The following is a 7086-nucleotide window of genomic DNA, read 5'->3' on the forward strand; positions in this document are numbered from 1 at the left end:
TTTGTCATCCACAAACTTGATAAGCTTGACAGAGGTGTCTGTGGAGGTGCAGTCATAGGGTGTGAAGTGGTGATTGGAGTGGAGTGGTGATTGGAGTGGGGTGGGTGTAGAAGGGCCCAGTCTTTGTAGACTGAGGTCAGGCTGTGAGTGGGTGTGAAGTGGTTGGGTGGGGGGGAAAGGTTCCACTCTTTTCATACTGGAATCTTGCCTTAAGTAGGTGTGAAGTGGTGAATGCGAAGGAGAGTGTGCAGGGTCCATTCTTTGCAGACTGGGGTCTGGCTGTGTTTGTTGGGGAGGGGGTTTCAGGGTTACGTTTCTGATTTTCAAGCCTGCAGTAAAACTCATTCAGGTTGTTCGTCAGCTGACGATTGTCCAAAGAGCGGGGGGCTTTCCTCTTATAGCTGGTGATTTCTTGCATGCCCTTCCAAACTGAAGAAGAATCACTAGTTGAGAACTTGCTCCTCAACTTCTCAGAGTATCTTTCCTTGGCATCTCTGATTCCTCTTCTCAGCACTTTATCGATTAGGCTATCTTTTAACTCTTTAACGATTAGGCTATTGGCTTGACGCATATTTGCCCCCAGCACTCCCCACGATCTCAAAATGGAAATGTTACATCTGTATATAATGATCCCATTAAAATGTGTATTTGTCACAAACTATGGAATTCATATTTTTCAGTATTGTTATCAAGGAAAAGAAAGCAGTTCCAATTGTTTGGTATTGTTTCATATTATTCATATGGAGGAGAAAATATAATAGCTCTAAAACCTACCTTAATTTTGCAATCTCACTCAAGATAATTCCCCTCCCCATCTCTCTCTCCTCTCCCTACCCCTTCCCCTCTCTCTCTCTCCCTCCCCCCTCCCCCCTCTCACATCCCCCCTCTTTCTTGCGGGGGGGGCGAAGATGAAGGTGGCGTGGGCCCAGCGGGGGTGGCGTGGGCCCAGCAGGGATGGCGTGGACCCAGCGAGGGTGGCGTGGGCTCAGCGGGGGTGGCGTGAGCCCAGCGGGGATGTCGTGAGCCCAGCGGGGGTTTCGTGAGCCCAGCGGGGGTGGCGTGGGCCCAGCAGGGGTGGCGTGGGCTCAGCAAGGGTGGCCAGGGCCCAGCAGGGGTCAGCGGGGGTGGTGTGGGGGAAGATGGCTTGGGCCCCGGCGGCAGTGGGAGGCGAGGGGAGCGGGCTCCGCCGCAGCGGCAACTGGTGTTGCGGTTACAGCCGTTGGGTTCAGATTCAGCCACTCCCGCCCAGGGACGAGAGAACAGAGAACTGGTCGTTTCCAAAGTGGAAACGCTGATATTTAATTTATTTTTTTCTCGATTTTTTTTTTTCGATTTTTTTTTTTTTTTTTTCTTTCGGTGACTATTTTCTTAAGCGAAAAAAAGGGGGGTGCGGTCGCACCCAGCGCACCCCCCTTTCGGACGGCCATGCGATGTGTAGGAATTAATGTCCGTGTGGGAGTCAAGGGTGGCCTGGGCTGCAAACGCCTTCCACTTATTGTTTCCAAAACACTGCTGAAGTGTGGAGTCCGCCTCCTCTGACCAGACTTTAAACAAAGATCTTATAGCACCACTATAAGATCTCTGGTATAAACCAGCATCTGCAGTCGGGGGGGGGGGGGGGGGGGGGGGGGGGGGGGTGAGCAAGAGTAAGAGCGGAGCTTTGGGTTACTGAGGAGATACATGCGAGGGTCCTCATCTATGACAGAAGAGGTGAACCACCGTTCCCTAAAGATGCCAAGACATCTCAGATGACGCTCTGCAAATTGGAGGGACAGCACCTCATATTTCGCCGGGACAACTTACAACCTAACGGTATGAACATTGATTTCTCTAACTTAAAGTAAACTTGCATCCCCTCTCTCTCCGACTCCACCTGAACCCTCTTGCGAATTTCACCGTTTTTATTCCTTGGCGTCCCCAGTCCATCATGGGCTCCATCTATCCTGAGTCCTGACCCAAAATGTCACCTGTTCCATTTCACCAGAGATGCTATGCTGCCTGACCCGCTGAGTTACCATATAACCATATAACAATTACAGCACGGAAACAGGCCATCTCGACCCTTCTAGTCCGTGCCGAACACGTATTCTCCCCTAGTCCCATATACCTGCGCTCAGACCATAACCCTCCATTTCTTTCCCGTCCATATAACTATCCAATTTATTTTTAAATGATAAAAACAGCGCCACCCAAAGGCGATTCTCAGGGACTGCAAGTATGAAGAAGGGTTTCGGCCCGAAACGTTACCTATTTCCTTCGCTCCATAGATGCAGCTTTGCGTCTTTTACCATTTTCATCAGGAACTTGGACGTGCTGTCCAGTCTGTTGTCGGCACTGCCGGATCGTCCAGCCGCATCAATGATGCAGTTGAAATCACCGGCTGGAGCACTGGGAGCTGCTGGAGAACGGCCTGCCACTCGCTCCGCACGGGTGGGGCATACACATTAATCAGCCGGAGCGGAGAACCACGGTACACAACATTCACCACCAGGAGACGCCCCCCAACCACCTCCCTGACCTCAGTGATGGCGAAGTTCCCTCCCCGCAGCAAGATCCCCAGGCCGGAAGCACGACAGTCATTGCCCCCCGACCACACCAACAGTCCGTGGGGCCACCATCGCGACCACCTCCGATAGCAGCGGAGGTGTGGCAACCCGCACTCCTGTAGAAAAGTCACATCTGCCTTGACCTTGGCCAGGTACTGTAAGGCATTAACACATCGTGCAATGCTCTTCACACTGCGCACGTTTAAAGATGCCAGTTTGAGCTCCATTGTCTTTAGAGTCACTGGCCATTTTCCTGTTCCCTCATGCCCACCGCTTCGGTGAATTGACTCACCTTTCCTGGGCTCAGGTACCTGGCATCCTCAATGGGTTGGGTTTCCCGTGTCGTAACCCGAGGTGTCGTTGGGGGGGGGCTGCTCGTTTTACCCCCTTCTGGGTGCGCCGCTTCCCCCGTCTCTCGTGGCTGGGGCACGGTGACAGGCTTACTGCTCCCGGAAACTCGGAGCTGAGGCCCATTGGCCGCTGCACTGCTCTCGGTTGCCCGGAGCTGGGGCCCAACTGCCACTGCACTGCTGTCGATGCCCTGGAGCTGGGCCCCATCGGCTGCTGCGATGATCCCAGTCTCCAGGGGCTGGGGCCCAACGGCTGCTGTACAGCTCCCGATGTCCTGGGGCTGGAGCCCCTCGACCACTGCTCTGCTCCCGATGCCCTGGGGCCGGAGCCCCTCGACCGCTGCTCTGCTCCCGATGTCCTGGGGCTGGAGCCCCTCGACCGCTGCACTGCTTTCGGTCTCCTGGTGCTGGTGGACAATCGGCCTGGACCTTCTCCTTTCCTCCCCGGTTTTCTTCCTGTGTGGTTTCCCATTCGCCTCATCATCCGACGAGGAGAGGTTGCTGCCTTCTGTCAGGGAGAGACACCGTTTTTTGGGGGGGGGTTTTGGGCTTGCCAACCCCTTCTGGCCTCTGCTCCGTGTGCTGACCTTTCTGGTGTTTTCCATACATCACCGTCGTCCAATTCTGCTCTACCCCCTCCTCCATCGACTCTCCCTCCTGGGCTTGGTGCTGGAGTTTTCCTGGCACTTGTGGGCTCGAGGTGGTTGAGGTGGTTGGGCTGTCCTCATCCCTGTTCCCCCTTTCTGCTGGGGACTTGGCAGTGGTAGTGGGTGTCTCACCTACCCTGGGGGTGCTGGAAGCCGCCCCTCTTGTCGCCTGTGCGTAAGTGCAGGCTCTTTTTGGGCAGGCCCTGTAAAGGTGGCCTCCCTCCCCACACAGGTTGCAGTTCTTGCTGGCCTGACAGTCTTTTGTCTCGTGGCCCTCCGTCTTGCAGTTTTTGCAGACCACTGCAGTGCATTGGGCCACCACATGCCCAGGCTTGTTACATCCTCTGCACAGTCTGGGCTGCCCCACGTAACTCAAATAACCTCGGTTTCCTCCAATTGCGAACACCGAGGGAGGGTGGAGGAGAGTTCCATCCTTGTCCATCCTCAGCTTTACCTTCACTTGCCGCTTGCTCGTCTAAATCCCATGCAGGTCCTTTACATCCACGCAGTTCCCTACTCCTTCAAGGAAGGTGAAGACATCCACTACAGGCACATGTGGGTTGAACATGTGCACCGTGATCATCCTTTCCTTCTGGTTTGGGAGGGTGAAGAGTGGCCACACTTTCAGCAACGACAGCGGAGCGTCATTCCCCTTCTCCTGGAAATCCTTCATAAACTTTTGCCATCCTGTCGGATGCATGAAGGTAACATCGAAGTATCCGTTACCCGGGAAGTCCTGGATGCAGTAGATGTCCTTGGCCTCAAACTTGCAGGTCTCCAGCAAGACCTTCTTCACGAACAGGTCTCGTGAGAAGGGAACCCCCTCGCTGAGGTCCTTTACACTGATCCTCAGGGTATTGCGGATACCCTGTCCTCTCGCTCCAATTGCAGCTGCCATTGTTACCGATTCCACTCCGCAATCTGCAGCACTTGTCCTTAATGGACCGCCAGTACTGTTCCAACAAGAACAGATAGTCCTTTTACTGTTCAACAGATGTTCTCTTTTACCCCTGATAACAGATACTACACTTGATCTTAGCCAAAAGGCCGAGAAGCGAGGTGGTCGCGATGGTGGCCCCACGACACGGACTGTCGGTGTGGTCGGGGGGCAATGACTGTCGTGCTTCCGGCCTGGGGATCTTGCTGCGGGGAGGGAACGTCGCCATCACTGAGGTCAGGGAGGTGGTTGGGGGGCGTCTCCTCTTGGTGGATGTTATGTACCGTGGTTCTCCGCTCCGGCTGATTAATGTGTATGCCCCACCCGTGCGGAGCGAGGGGCTGGCCGTTCTCCAGCAGCTCCCAGTGCTGTTGGCCACGTCCCGGCAGCTCGTTCTGGCCGGTGATTTCAACTGCATCATTGATGCGGCTGGACGATCCGGCAGTGCCGACAACAGACTGGACAGCACGTCCAAGTTCCTGATGGAAACGGTAAAAGACGCAAAGCTGCACGACGCCTTCAGTGACCCTGCAGGCGGGTCCCAGCCGCGGTTCACCTGGTCGAGATCGGACGGTTCAGCCCGATCCCGGATAGACTTCGTCTTCACGACGAAGGCCGTCACGGTGAGACACACCGACCTCATATTCCGTGCCTCAATGACTATCGACCAGTTGGACTAACGCCGGTGGTGATGAAGTGCTTTGAGAGGTTGATCATGGAGCAAATCAACTCCTACCTCGACAAAAACCTGGACCCACTGCAGTTCGCATACCGCCACAACAGATCAACGATGGATGCGATCTCGCTGGCCCTCCACTCCGCACTGGACCACTTGGACAACAAAAACTCATATGTCAGGCCGTTATTCATTGATTACAGCTCGGCATTTAACACAATAATCCCCTCCAAGCTGGTTACCAAACTCGCAGAACTGGGTCTCTGCGCATCCCTCTGCAACTGGATCCTCGACTTCCTCATCCACAGACCACAGTCTGTTCGTATTGGTGGAAATGTGTCAGCCTCAACGAAGCCTGTCACGCTGAGACACACCGACCTTCTCTGACCACTGCCTCCTTCAGGCTTTCTGTCACCTACAGGAGGACCAGAAGGCAGGCAGAGGGACATGGAAGTTAAACATGAAGCTGTTGACCCCAGAGAACATTGAGGAGCTAAAGAGGGACTATGCATGTTGGAGAAGGGTGAAGCCCCTCTTTGACTCCCCGACACTCTGGTGGGAAGCAACCAAGGAGAACATTAAGAGGTTCTTCACAGTTAAAGGGGTTCAGAGAGCAAGACAGTCAGAGGGAATTGTGCCAATTCCAGACAGATTTGCAGCAACTGCTCCTTCTGCAGTCGAGAGGGGTGGATGTGAGGGAGGAACTTAGAGAGGTGAAGGACCGACAAGCTCGGCTCTTTATCTCTGAATCCTCCAAGATCATCTTCCGATCCATGTGGAGCAGGATGAGACGTGCTCACGTTTCTTCTTCCATAAGGTTCACAGAGGGAGCTCTGTGATGAACAGCCTTAGGGAGGACGGCTCGGTAGCATCCTCGCAGACAGACATGCTGAGGATCAGCAAATCATTTTACACGGAATTGTATGACAGAAAGGCCACAGATAGCACCGTCTCGCAGAACTTCCTGTCCTCTATCACGGAGGTCTTGGGGGACAGCAAGCGGGAGAGTCTGGACCAACCACTGACCCTAGTGGAGCTGACTGGCTCCATCCGTTCCTTTGACTCGAGTAAAACTCCCGGAAGCGATGGCTTACCGGCCGAGTTGTATTCGGCTCTGTGGGACTGGGTGGACTGGGGAGGGGGGGAGAGAGAGGAGGGGAGAGAGAGAAGGGGGAGAGAGAGAAGGGGGAGAGAGAGGAGGGGGAGAGAGAGGAGGGGGAGAGAGAAGGGCGAGAGAGAGGAGGGGGAGAGAGATGAGGACGAGAGAGAGGAGGGGGAGAGAGGAGGGGGAGATAGGAGGGGAGAGGAGAGGTAGCGGGGAGGGGGGAGAGAGGAGGGGGAGAGAGATGAGGATGAGAGAGAGGAGGGGGAGAGAGGAGGGGGAGATAGGAGGGGAGAGGAGAGGTAGCGGGGAGGGGGGAGAGAGGAGGGGAAGAGAAGAGGGGGACAGAGTAGGGGAGAGAGTAGAGGGGGAGATAGGAGGGGAGAGAGAAGAGGGGGAGAGAGGGAGAGGAGGAAGGGGGAGAGGAAGAGGGGAGAGAGGGAGAGGAGGAAGGGGGAGAGGAAGAGGGGGGAGAGGAAGGTGGGCGAGGAGGGAAGCGGGGAGTAGCAGGCAGACGGGCAGTGGGGAAGAGCGGGGCAGCGGGTGTCAACCAAACGACAGCGAGTTGGGCGGGGGTATGACATCACTCGCAGTGCGTGGAACACAGCGCAGGTCATGCGCGGAAGACCCATTGTGACGTCATCAGCAAGACCATCTCATTTATTTTCAAAGGTTTATCGGATTTGTGAACATTTTTATAAATAACTCTAGAAATAAAGCATGAATTTTTCAGATAAGGCTGTTTTGAACTCCAGGAGGAAAATCCCTAACGGAATATGTAAAAATGTTACCGTTAGCGGGTCATTTTTTTCGAGAAAATGTGAGTAC

General features: G+C 54.7%; 1 pseudogene; it reads right to left on the reverse strand.

Annotated features, from left to right (window-relative positions):
* Nucleotides 1–4467: 4467 nt before the first annotated feature.
* On the reverse strand, nucleotides 4468–4602 carry LOC116978831 (annotated as a pseudogene).
* Nucleotides 4603–7086: the final 2484 nt, after the last annotated feature.

Source organism: Amblyraja radiata, chromosome 11, assembly GCF_010909765.2.
Source record: "Amblyraja radiata isolate CabotCenter1 chromosome 11, sAmbRad1.1.pri, whole genome shotgun sequence".
In the NCBI taxonomy this organism is placed as follows: domain Eukaryota; kingdom Metazoa; phylum Chordata; class Chondrichthyes; order Rajiformes; family Rajidae; genus Amblyraja; species Amblyraja radiata.